The sequence below is a fragment of the Procambarus clarkii genome, chromosome 52 (genome assembly GCF_040958095.1).
Source record: "Procambarus clarkii isolate CNS0578487 chromosome 52, FALCON_Pclarkii_2.0, whole genome shotgun sequence".
Lineage (NCBI taxonomy): Eukaryota > Metazoa > Arthropoda > Malacostraca > Decapoda > Cambaridae > Procambarus > Procambarus clarkii.
Genome location: NC_091201.1, coordinates 7,702,217 through 7,716,022, shown reverse-complemented (window position 1 = coordinate 7,716,022; position 13,806 = coordinate 7,702,217).

Here is a 13,806-nt window from a genome sequence, read left to right as displayed (position 1 = left end):
TTTTTAAATATTGGTACTACATTAGCAGTCTTCCATACTTCTGGTAGGTCTCCCGTTTCCAGTGACCTACTATACACTATGGAGAGTGGCAAGCTAAGTGCTCCTGCACACTCTTTCAATACCCATTGTGAGATTCCATCCGGCCCAACAGCTTTTCTCACATCCAGCTCCAATAGGTGCTTCTTGACCTCATCTCTTGTAATTTTGAACCTTTCCATGGTCACCTGGTTTGCTGCCACCTCTCCTAGCGCCGTGACTTCTCCCTGTTCTATTGTAAAGACCTCCTGGAACCTTTTGTTGAGTTCTTCACACACCTCTTTGTCATTCTCTGTGTACCTGTTCTCGCCCAGCCTAAGTTTCATCACCTGTTCCTTCACTGTTGTCTTCCTCCTGATGTGACTGTGTAGTAGCTTTGGTTCGGTCTTGGCTTTATTAACTATATCATTTTCATACCTTTTCTCAGTTGCTCTTCTCACACTAACATACTCGTTCCTGGTTCTCTGGTATCTCTCTCTACTTTCTGGTGTTCTGTTATTACGGAAGTTCCTCCATGCCCTTTTGTTCAGCTCCTTTGCTTTCATACATTCCCTAGTAAACCATGGATTCTTCCTTTGCTTCTCTGTTTTTTCCTGTTGGGCTGGGACAAACCTGCTTACAGCCTCCTGACTTTTTTGGGTGACATAGTCCATCAGGTCTTGTACGGACTTGGTTCCGAGTTCTGTGTCCCAATGTATATCCCATAGGAATTTATTCATCTCCTCATAGTTTCCCTTTCGGTACGCCAGCCCTTTGTTTCCCAGTTCTTTTTTGGGGGTGATAATTCCTAGCTCAACCAGGTACTCAAAGCTCAATACACTATGATCACTCATTCCCAAGGGGGCTTTCAACTTAACTTCCCTTATATCCGACTCATTTAGGGTAAATATCAGATCAAGCAAGTCTTGTTCATCCCCTCCTCTCGTTCTTGTCGGTCCCTTGACGTGTTGACTTTGAAAGTTTCTTGTTGCCACATCCAGCAGCTTAGCTCTCCATGTGTCTGGGCCTCCATGTGGGTCTCTGTTCCCCCAATCTATCTTTCCATGGTTGAAGTCTCTCATGATTATCCTAGCCTGGATCCGCTCCTGCTAGCCACAGAAGCTGCTCTCTCTATTATGTTGATGGTGGCCAAGTTGTTTCTATCATATTCCTGTCTGGGTCTTCTGACATTCGGTGGGGGGTTATATATGACTACTACTATAATTTTCTGTCCTCCAGTTGCTATGGTGCCTGATATGTAGTCACTGAAACCTTCACAGTTCTGAATTACCATCTCTTCGAAACTCCAACCTTCTCTTAGTAGCAAAGCTACACCACCTCCTCCTCTCCCTTCTCTCTCTTTCCTCACTACATAGTAGCCCTGTGGAAACACTGCGTTTGTTATGGTGTTTGTTAGCTTTGTTTCTGTGAGTGCTATTATGTCTGGGTTTTCTTCTGGTGCCCATTCTCCGAGTTCACTTGTTTTATTTGTAATTCCATCTATGTTAGTGTACATTGCCTTGAAGCTCACTTTCTTCAGTTCATTTTCTTGTCCCTTTCTTGGCGAGCATTCTGCTGGTGTGGGAAGCTTTTCAGTGGGTGAGATGATCTGTGAGGTGGTTTGCAGGGTCTCAGAGGAGTTTGGGGAGAGGGGTGGGGGTTTCAGGGAAGGGGGGACAGGTAGGGTGTGGGTTAAGGAGATAGGGGGGACATGGAGGATACGGGGTGAGGGGGGGAGGAGGGATAGGGAGGGTATGGGATGAAGGGGGAGGGGGGACAGGGGGAAAAGTTGGGAGGGGGGACATGATGGGAATGGGGAAGGGATGACAGGGTAAGAATGGGGTGGGGGGAGGGAGGGTTGGGTGGGGGCAGGTAGGGTGAGGGGAATAGAGGGTTTCTATGCAGAGGGGGGTGGTGGTGTTGCCCTCCCCCTCTGGTGTTGCTGGGATGCTGGTTTTGGGTTCCCCTCTTGTCTCTGGGACTGTTGTGTTGGGGGCTGTGATTTCCTGGTTTGCTCCTCTCTCCCTGCGTTTCCTCCTTGCCTCTGCTGACCTGGCTCTCTCCTCCTTCGTCCTGTCCCTCTGCAGGAATACTTTCTTGGATCCCTCCACATGCTGCAGTCGACTCTTCCTTTCGAGAATATCCTCCTTCGTGGTTTCTTTTGTAAACACCACCTTTACAAGTCGGTTTCTGTCCTTGTTGTACCAGCCCAACCTGAAAACCTTCTCAATGTTTTGTTCAGCCCCTTCCATCTGTAACCCCTTCAGTAGCCCCTGTACTGCCTCTCTATCCTTGCTATTCCATTCTTGCCTGTTGGATCCTTCCTGTTCTTTGATGCCTACAAATACCACTGATCTTTTTCTCTCCAGCAGCTGAGTGGTGCACCTTGCTGCTTCCTGTGAGGTGGCTGCTTGCATGGCTACTTCCCTCACTGTGTCCATAGCTTCTGAGCTCTTTTTCAGTATGCCTGCAAATGTTTCAGGTACAGAGGCATTTCCTTCCAATGTAACATTCCCACCTTCCCTTTGGATGATAATCTAATGCTCGGTCTCTTTATTTTTCTCTGTGAGGGATTAAATCTCCTCCCTTGCTGATGTCAGCTCACTTTGCAGGTTGTTAATTGTAATCCTCATTTCCTGCATCTCCTTCCTGAATTCCTCCAGAATCCTCTACTTGGGTTAACATGTCCCTCGTTTTTTTCACTTTGGCTGTTCCCTGTGTCCCTGTTGCGTCCACCTGCCATTTTGCCCTTGTCAAGAGAGAGAGAGAGCAAGAATAGTCCTAGTGTGAGTGGGTGTGGTGGGGGGAGTGTTTTGGGAGAGTGGGAGTGGTGGGGGCGGGGGGGGGGGGGAGTGTGTTGGGAGAGGGAGATGGGGGGTTAAGAGGTGGGTGAGGTGTAGTCTTCAGATTACGGCGGGTGGGGGGGGGGGGGATTAGCGGCTTATCTGGGTTCCCAGTGAGCTCACAGTTGCTGTCCCTGTTACCTGTCTACCACGATTGTATTTTTACGATTGTATTATTGAATGGAATGCAATAGTGTCTATGATATGATATTATATAAACCTTGTACACTGTTGGAGACTTATGAGAGACACTTACCAGCCAGCCCCCCACAAGCACTCTAGGTGAATACACGGCGTGTCGTCGGTAATCCTGTGAGGTCTTCAGGTCTCCACGTGGGTCCCAGCTGATGCGACTGATGCTGCCTCAAGAAGTCGATCTTCACTAGCTATCTTCTCTAAATTCACTAAGATAATTCAAAACGAGATGTGATCAATGTGTTGCATTACAATGCCACTGTTCAATTTACCCTGTCCCGACTCTCATTGCACAGTACACCCGCTCCCTTGAACCCTATTGTTCCCTCGGTTAACGCGGACCGCTGACCCTACACGTCTGCTCACGAGCAAAGTTGACCCAAGACTGTATCACAAGTTGTGATACAGTCGCCGTGTTGTGATACAGAACTCGTGTTGTGATACAGCCCTGGTGTTGTGATACAGCCCACGTGTTGTGATACGGCCTCCTTGTTGTGATACAGTCCCCGTAGTGTGCTACAGCACTCGTGTTGTGATAAACCCCCGAGTTGTGATACAGCCCTCCACTGTCATTCAGAGTCTTCTTGTGATAAAGTCCCCTATTGTGATGCAAATTTCGTGATGTGATACAGTCGCCGTGTTGTGATACAGCCTCCTTTTGTCATACAGCCTTCCTCTTGTGATACAGTCACCGTGTTGTGATACAGCCCTTTGCTGTGATACAGCCCCCTGTAGTGATACAGCCCCTGTTGTGATAGAGCCCCCTGTTGTAATACAGCCCCGTGTTGTGATACAGCCCCCTGTTGTGATACAGCCCCCGTGTTGTGATACAGCCCCGTGATGTGATACAGCCCTTGTGTTGTGATTCAGGCCCCCCTGTTGTAATACAGCCACCTGTTGTGATGCAGCTCCCATGTTGTAATTCAGGCCCCCTGTTGTGATACAGTCCACTGTTGTGATACAGTCCATGTTGTGATACAGTCCTGTTGTAATACAGTCCCCCTGTTGTAATACAGCCCCCTGTTGTAATACTGCCCCCTGTTGTAATATAGCTCCCCTTTTGTGATACTTCCCTGCCGTGTTGTGATACAGCCCCTGTTGTGATACAGCCCACTGTTGTGATACTGCCTCTGTGTTGTGATACAGCCCACGTGTTGTGATAGTCCCCCTGTTGTTATAAAGCCCTCTGTTGTGATTCAGCCCCCTGTTGTGTTACTGCCCCCTGTTGTGATACAGCCCCCCTTTTGTGATACAGCCCCACTTTGTTATGATACAGCCCTGCTGTTTTGTAATACAGCCCCTTGTTGTGATACAGCCCCCCTGTATTGACACAGCCCCTTCTTGTGATACAGCCCTCTGTTGTGATACAGCCCCTCTGTTGTGATACAGCCCTGCTTGTTGTGATGCAACCCCTGTTTTGTGATACAGCTCCCTGTTGTGATACAGCCCACGTGTTGTGATACAGACCCAGTGTTGTGATACAGCCCCCTGTTGTGATACAGCTCCCTGTTTTGATACAGCCCCCTGTTGTGATACAGCCCTCTGTTGCAATTCAGCCAACTGTGTTGTGATAGAGCCCCCTGTTGTGATAAAGCCCTCTGTTGTGATAAAGCCCTCTGTTGTGATAAAGCCCCCTGTTGTGATACAGCCCCCGTTTTGTGATACAGTCCCCCCTTTTGTGATGCAGCCTTCCTGTTGTGTTACAGCCCCTTGTTGTGATACAGCCCCCCCTTGTTGTGATACAGCCCTGCAATGTTGTGATACAGCCCCCTGTTGTGATACAGTCCCCTGTTGTGATACAGCGCCTGTTGTGATACAGCCCCCTGTTGTCATACAGCGCCTGTTGTGATACAGCCTCCTGTTGTGACACAGCCCCCGTGTTGTGATACAGGCAACTGTTGTGATACAGCCCCGTCGTAGTGTGATACAGCCACCTTGTTGTGATACAGCCTCCTGTTGTGATACAGCCCCCAGGTTGTGATACAGCCCCCGTGTAGTGATACAGCCCCCTTGTTGTTATAAAACCCCGCCGTGGTGTAATGTAGCCCCTCTGGTGTGATACAGTCCCTTGTCGTGATACAGACTCCATGTTGTAATACAGCCCCCTGTTGTGATACAGCCCCATGTTGTGATGCAGCCCCCAGTTGCGATACAGCCGCCATGTTGTGATACAGCCGCCGTATTGTGATACAGCCCCGCTGTGGTGTGATACAGCCCCTTGTTGTGATACAGCTCTCTGTTGGTATACAGCCCCCCCCTGTTGTGATACAGCCTTGCCGTGTTGTGATACAGCCCCTGTCGTGATACAGCCCCTGTTATGATACAGCCCCCTGTTGTGATACTGCCTCCGTGTTGTGATACAGCCCCCGTGTTGTGATACAGTTCCCTGTTGTTATAAACCCCTCTGTTGTGATACAGCTCCCTGTTGTGTTACAGCCCCTTGTTGTGATACAGCCCCCCCTGTATTGCTACAGCCCCATATTGTGATATAGCCCCTTCTTGTGATACAGCCCCCCCCCCTTGTTGTGATACAGCCCCTTTGTTGTGATACAGCACTGCCGTGTTGTGATAAAACCCCTGTTTTGTGATACAGCTCCCTGTTGTGATACTGCCCACGTGTTGTGATACAGCCCCCTGTTGTAATAGAGCCCCCTTTTGTGATACAGCCTCCTGTTGTGATACAGCCCTCCGTTGTAATACAGTCAACTGTCTTGTAATAGAGCCCCCTGTTGTGATACAGCCCCTTGTTGTGATACAGCCCCCCTGTTAAGATACAGTCCCCTGTTGTGATACAGCCCCACCGTGTTGTGATACAGGCCCCTTGTTTTGAAAGAGATCCCTTTTGTGATACAGCCCTCTGTTGTGAATCAACCCTCTGTGATACAGACCCTTTGTTGTGATACAGCCCCCCCTGTTGTGATACAGCCCCCTGTTGTGATGCAGCTCCCGTGTTTTGATACAGAATCCGTGTTGTGATACAGCCCCCTTGTTGTCATACAGCACCCGTGTTGTGATACAGTCCCCTTTTGTGATTTTGACCCAGTGTTGTGATACAGCCCTCTGTTGTGATATAGCCCCAGTGTTGTGATACAGCCCCTGTTGTGATACAGCCCCTGTTGTGTTACAGCCCTCTGTTGTGATACTGCCTCCGTGTTGTGATACAGCCCACGTGTTGTGATACAGTCCCCTTGTTGTTATAAACCCCTCTGTTGTGATACAGCTCCCTGTTGTGTTACAGCCCCTTGTTGTGATACAACCCCCCTTTTGTGATACAGCCCTACTTTGTTGTGATACAGCCCTGCCGTGTTGTAATACAGCCCCCCTGTTGTGATATAGCCTCTTGTTGTGATACATCCCCTCTGTATTGCTACAGCCCCATATTATAATATAGCCCCTTCTTGTGATACAGCCCCCCTCCCTTGTTGTGATACAGCCCCGCTCCCTTGTTGTGATACAGCCCCCCTCCCTTGTTGTGATACAGTCCCCCCTCCCTTGTTGTGATACAGCCCCTTTGTTGTGATACAGCACTGCCGTGTTGTGATAAAACCCCTGTTTTGTGATACAGCTCCCTGTTGTGATACTGCCCACGTGTTGTGATACAGCCCCCTGTTGTAATAGAGCCCCCTTTTGTGATACAGCCTCCTGTTGTGATACAGCCCTCTGTTGTAATACAGCCAACTGTGTTGTAATAGAGCCCAATGTTGTGATACAGCCCCTTGTTGTGATACAGCCCCCTGTTAAGACACAGTCCCCTGTTGTGATACAGCCCCACCCCGTTGTGATACAGGCCCCATGTTGTGATACAGCCCCCTTGTTGTGATGCAGCAACCGTGTTGTGATACAGCCCCCTGTTGTGATACAGCCTCCGTGTTGAGATACAGCCCCTGTGTTGTGATGCAACCCCCTTGTTGTCATACAGCCCCCGTGTTGTGATACAGTCCCCCTTTGTGATTTTGACCCAGTGTTGTGATACAGCCGCCTGTTGTGATACAGCCCCTCGTGTTGTGATACAGCTCCCGTGTTATGATACAGCCCCCGTTTTGTGATATAACCCCCGTGTTGTGATACTACCCCTTGTTGTGATACAGCCCCCGTGTTGTGATACAGCTCCCGTGTTGTGATACAGCCCCCTGTTGTGATACAGCCCCCTGTTGTGATATGGCCCCCTGATGTGATACAGCTCCCCATGTTGTGATTCAACCCCTTGTTGTGATAAAGCCCTTGTGTTGTGATTCAGGCCCCCCTTGTTGTGATACAGCCCTCGTGTTGTGATACAGCCCCCTGTTGTGATACAGCCCCCGTGTTGTGATACAGGCCCCTGTTGTAATACAACCCCCTGTTGTGATACTGCCCGTGTTGTAATACAGCCCCTGTTGTGATACATCCGCAATGTTGTGATACAGCCCCCTGTTGTGATACAGCCCCGTGTTGTAATACAGCCCCCTGTTGTGATACATCCCCGTGATGTAATACAACCCCCTGTTGTAATATAGCCCCCTGTTGTGATATAGCCCCCTGTTGTCATACAGCCCCTGTGTTGTGATATAGCCCCCGTGTTGGGATATAGCCCCTGTGTCGTGATACCACCCCGTGTTGTGATACAGCCCCCGTGTTGTGATACAGCTCCCGTGTTGTGATAGAGCCCCCTGTTGTGATAGAGCCCCTGTGTTGTGATAGAGCCCCCTGTTGTGATACAGCCTGCGTGTTGTGATACAGCCCCCTGTTGTGATAAATCTCCCTGTAAGGATACAGCCCCCCTGTTGTGATACAGCCCTCGTGTTGTGATACAGCCCCCTATTGTGATACAGCACTCGTGTTGTAATACAGCTCCCCGTGTTGTGATACAGCTCCCTGTTGTGATACAGCTCTCTTGTTGTGATAAAGCCTCCTGTTGTGATACAGCCCTCGTGTTGTGGTACAGTCCCTTGTTGTGATTCAACCCCGTGTTGTGATGTAGGCCCCTGTTGTGATACAGCCGCTGTGTTGTAATACAGCCCCCCTGTTGTGGTACAGCCCTCGTTTTTTGATGCAGTCCCCTGTTGTGATACAGCCCCCGTGTTTTGATACAGCCTCCGTGTTGTAATTCAGCCCCCTGTTGTGATACAGCCCCCGTGTTGTGATACAGCCCTCGGTTGTAATAGAGCCCCCCTGTTTTGATACAGCCGCCGTTTTGTGATACAATAACCGTGTTGTGATACAGCCCCCTGTTGTAATACAGCCCCCTGTTGTGATACAACCCCCTGTTGTAATACAGCCCCGTGTTGTGATACAGCTCCCCGTGTTGTGATACAGCTCCCTTTTGTGATACATCCTTGCCGTGTTGTGATACAGCCCCTGTTGTGATACAGCCCCCTGTTGTGGTACTACCACTGTGTTGTGATACAGTCCCCCTGTTGTTATAAAGCCCTCTGTTGTGATTCAGCCCCCTGTTGTGATACAGCCCCCCTTTTGTGATACAGCTTCACCTTGTTGTAATATAGCCCTGCCGTGTTGTTATACAGCCCCCCCTGTATTGATACAGCCCCTTCTTATGATACAGCCCCTCTGTTGTGATACAGCCCTGCTGTGTTGTGATACAACCCCTGTTTTGTGATACAGCTTCCTGTTGTGATAAAGCCACCTGTTGTGATACAGCAACCGTGTTGTGATACAGTCCCCCCCTTTTGTGATACAGCCCTGCAATGTTGTGATACAGCCCTGCAATGTTGTGATACAGCCCCCTGTTGTAATACAGCCCCCTGTTGTGATACAGCGCCTGTTGTGATACAGACCCCTGTTGTGACACAGCCCCCGTGTTGTGATATAGCCAACTGTTCTGATACAGCCCCTGTGTTGTGATACAGCCCCGTCGTGGTGTGATACAGCCACCTTGTTGTGGTACAGCCCCCTGTTGTGATACAGCCCCCAGGTTGTGATACAGCCCCTGTGTTGTGATACAGCCCCCGTGTTGGTATACAGCCCCGCCGTGGTGTGATATAGCCTTCTGTTGTGATACAGCCCTTTTTCGTGATACAGACTCCATGTTGTAATACAGCCCCGTGTTTGATACAGCCCCATGTTGTAATACAGCCCCCTGGTGCGATACAGCCGCCGTGTTGTGATACAGCAGCCGAATTGTGATACAACCCCGCTGTGGTGTGATACAGGCTCCTGTTGTGATATAACTCTCTGTTGGTATACAGCCCCCCCCCTGTTGTGATACAACCTTGTCGTGTTGTGATACCGCCCCTATTGTGATACAGCCCTCTGTTGTGATACTTCCTCCGTGTTGTGATACAGCCCCCGTGTTGTGATACAGTCCCCTGTTGTTATAAAGCCCTCTGTTGTGATACAGCTCCCTGTTGTGTTACAGCCCCTTGTTGTGATACAGCCCTCCTTATGTGATACAGCCCCACCTTGTTGTGATACAGCCCGGCCGTGTTGTAATACAGCCCCCTGTTGTGATACAGCCCATTGTTGTGATACAGCCCCCTTGTATTACTACAGCCCCCTATTGTGATATAGCCCCTTCTTGTGATACAGCCCCCCTGTTTTGTGATACAGCTCCCTGTTGTGATACAGCCCACATGTTGTAATACAGCCCCCTGTTGTAATACAGCCCCCTGTTGTAATACATTCCCCCTGTTGTAATACAGCCTCCCTGTTGTTTTACAGCCCCCCCCTGTTGTAATACAGCCCCCCTGTTGCAATACAGCCCCCTGTTGTAATACAGCCTCCTGTTGTAATACAACCCCCCTGTTGTAATAAATCCCCTCTGATGTATTACAGCCTCACTGTTGTAATACAACCCCCTATTGTAATACAGCCCCCCTGTTGTAATACAGCCCCCTGTTGTAATACAGCCCCTCTGTTGTAATACAGCCCTCTGTTGTAATACAGCCCACACTGTTGTAATACAGCCCACCCTGTATTAATACAGTCCCCTGTTGTATGTTGTAATACAGCCCCCTGTTGTAATACAGCCCACCTTGTTGTAATGCAGCCCCCCTGTTGTAATACAGCCTCCTGTTGTAATACAGCCCCCGTGTTGTAATACAGCCCCTTGTTGTAATACAGTCCCCCCTGTTGTAATACAGCCCCTTTGTTTTAATACAGCCCACCCTGTTTTAATACAGTCCCCTGTTGTATGTTGTAATACAGCCCCCTGTTGTAATGCAGCCCCAATGTTGTAATACAGCCCACCCTGTTGTGATACAGCCCCTCTGTTATAATACAGCCCATCCTGTTGTAATACAGCCGACTCTGTTGTAATACAGCCCCCTGTTGTAATACAGCCCCCCTGTTGTAATACAGTCCCCCTGTTGTAATACAGTCCCGCTTGTTGTAATACAGCCCCCTGTTGAAATACAGCCCCCGTGATGTAATACAGCCCCTCTGTGTTAATACAGACCCCCCTGTTGTAATACAGCCCCCTGTTGTAATACAGCCCCCATGTTGTAATACAGCCCCCTGTTGTAATACAGCCCCCTGTTGTAATACAGCCCCCATGTTGTGATGCAGCTCCCCATGTTGTAATACAGCCCCCCCTGTTGTAATACATCTCGCCCTGTTGTAAAACAGCCCCCAATGTTGTAATACAACCCCCTGTTGTAATACAGCCCCTTCTGTTGTAATACAGCCCCCCTGTTGTAATACAACCCCCTTGTTGTAATACAGCCCCCCTGTTGTTATACAGCCCTCTGTTATAATACAGCTCCCCTGTTGTAATGCAGCCCCCTGTTGTAATACAGCCCCCTGTTTTAATACAGCCCCTGTTGTAATACAGCCTCCTGTTTTAATACAGCCCCTGTTGTAATGAAGCCCCGTGTTGTAATACAGCCCCCCATGTTGTAATACAGCCCCCCTGTTGTAATACAGCCCCCAATGTTGTAATACAGGCCCCCCTGTTGTAATACAGCCCCTTCTGTTGTAATACAGCCCCCTGTTGTAATACAACCCCCCTGTTGTAAAACAGCCCCCCTGTTGTTATACAGCCCTCTGTTATAATACAGCTCCCCTGTTGTAATGCAGCCCCCCCTGTTGTAATACAGCCCCCCTGTTGTAATACAGCCCCCTGTTGTAATACAGCCCCCTGTTGTAATGAAGCCCCGTGTTGTAATACAGCCCCCCATGTTGTAATACAGCCCCCCCTGTTGTAATACAGCCCCCCCCCTGTTGTAATACAGCCCCCCTGTTGTAATGCAGCCTCCCTGTTGTAATACAGCCCCCTCTTTTAATACAGCCCCCCCTGTTGTAATACAGCCCCCCCTGTTGTAATACAGCCCCCTGTTGTAATACAGCCCCCTGTTGTAATACAGCCCCCTGTTGTAATACAACCTTCCCTGTTGTCATACAGCCCCCTGTTGTAATACAGCCCCCTGTTGTAATACAGCCCCCTGTTGTAATACAACCCTTTTGTGTAATACAGCCTCCTTTTGTAATACAGCCTTTTTGTGTAATACAGCCCCTGTTGTAATATATCCCCCTGTTTTAATACAGCACCTCCTGTTTTAATACAGACCCTCCTGTTGTAATACAGCCCCCCTGTTGTAATACAGCCTCCCTGTTGCAATACAGCCCCCCTGTTGTAATACAGCCCCCCTGTTGTAATACAGCCTGCTGTTGTAATACAGCCACCCCCTGTTGTAATACAGCCTCCTGTTGTAATACTGCCACCCCTGTTGTAATACAGCCCCTCTGTTGTAATACAGCCCCCTGTTGTAATAAAGCCCCTCTGTTGTAATACAGCCCCCTGTTGTAATACAGCCCCCTGTTTTAATACAGCCCCCCTGTTGTAATACAGCCCCTCTGTTGTAATACAGCCTCTCCTGTTGTAATACAGCCCCCCTGTTGTAATACAGCCTCCCTGTTGCAATACAGCCACCCCTGTTGTAATACAGCCCCCCTGTTGTAATACAGCCCCTCCTGTTGTAATACAGCCACCCCTGTTGTAATACAGCCCCCTGTTGTAATACAGCCACCCCTGTTGTAATACAGCCACCCCTGTTGTAATACAGCCACCCCCTGTTGTAATACAGCCTCCTGTTGTAATACAGCCACCTCTGTTGTACTACAGCCCCCTGTTGTATTACAACCCCCTGTTGTAATACAGCCCCCTATTGTAATACAGCCACCCTGGTGTAATACAGCCCACCTTGTGTAATACAGCCACCTTGTGTAATACAGCCCCAGCGATGTGCGCGAGGTCAGGATTGGTAAAGCAGTTCAGAATTATACATATTCTTGAAAGCGTTGCTGGAGACCTGATATTTAATATATTAAATTAGAGGATCGTAGTGAGGATGTTTGTTCTGAATGATGACGATTGATGATGAGTAATATGTGAGCTGGACAACGTTGGGTTGTAGATGCCCCGGTACAGACACCGTGAGTGAGATATGAGGAGATGAGTGAACGATAATGTTTGGCCAATACCGGGCGAGGCTTTAGTACCGAATTTTTGAAAGAATGTCTACTGTTTTAATTACGTTTTTGTTAGATTTTGTTAATGGTAATTGAAAATCATATTTTTGTCAATATCAACACCAAGAAATTTCCCATCTACTCGGCTCCTATTTTGGGTGTTGTTAATATTTAGTTTAATTTATTTGGTTGATTTCTTTCCAAACAAATATGTAATACGTTTTTTCAATGTTCGGAATCAGCCACAGATTTAATTTTTTTTTAGTTCCGTATTCACAGTTTCTGAGCAAGTAGGGTGCTGGGAGAAAACCTATTTTCCTAAATAATCAAACGAATGTTTAACTTGAAGGAAAAGAAAGTGGATATAGAGCTGAACAAGTCTCCGGGGCGCCACCATCTGCACTCCTGCGTCCAAACTTAGTGAGTTAATTAACCTTCAATAGGACACGCGCGCCTCGGAGAAAGTTCAATAGTTCAAGAAAGTTCAACAGAAAGTTCAAAAAGGCGACAGATTATCATCCCTGAATTAAGTCGACTCTCGGACCAGCAACTCTTGAGGGCCAAATCATTTATTATTAACATCTTTACTGACAACAATTAATTATAATTTTGCCTAATCTGAGTAATTTACTTAGGTCATATTAGAGTGAGGATAATGCTGGTATTATCCAGCATTAGCATTATAGTCATACACGAGACTATAGGTCTAAACTGTAGGCTGAAGTACATATATATATCATGGTTCTCTTCCTCCTCCTCCTCCACCTCCACCACCCCAGGCAGGAGAGGGAGAGTGAGAGAGGCGCCACAGGTGTCAGGGCGCCACATCTGGTCCCCGTCGCTGACGGCGGCTCTGGCCACTTTCCCTCTTTTATGAACAGTTTTACTAGACTCCACGCACGCGCATGCACGCACGCACACACACACACACACACACACACACACACACACACACACACACACACACACACACACACACACACACACACACACACACACACACACACACATGCACACACACACACACACACATCAATTGTTGTGTGTGTACCCCACCTGTTGATTAACGGTTGAGAGGCGGGACCAAAGAGCCAGAGATCAACCCCCGCAAGCACAATTAGGTGAGTACATGCACACATCCCCCAGGAAGCAGCCCGTAACAGCTGTCTAATTCCCAGGAACCAAATTACTGCTAGGTGAACAGGACCATCAGGTGAAATTTGTTCGTACCTCGTTCGAGAATTGAACCCGGACTCTGAGGATTCCTCCCCCCCCTAGCGCTGTATGTGTGTGTGTATTCACCTAGTTGTATTCACCTAGTTGTATTCACCTAGTTGTATTCACCTAGTTG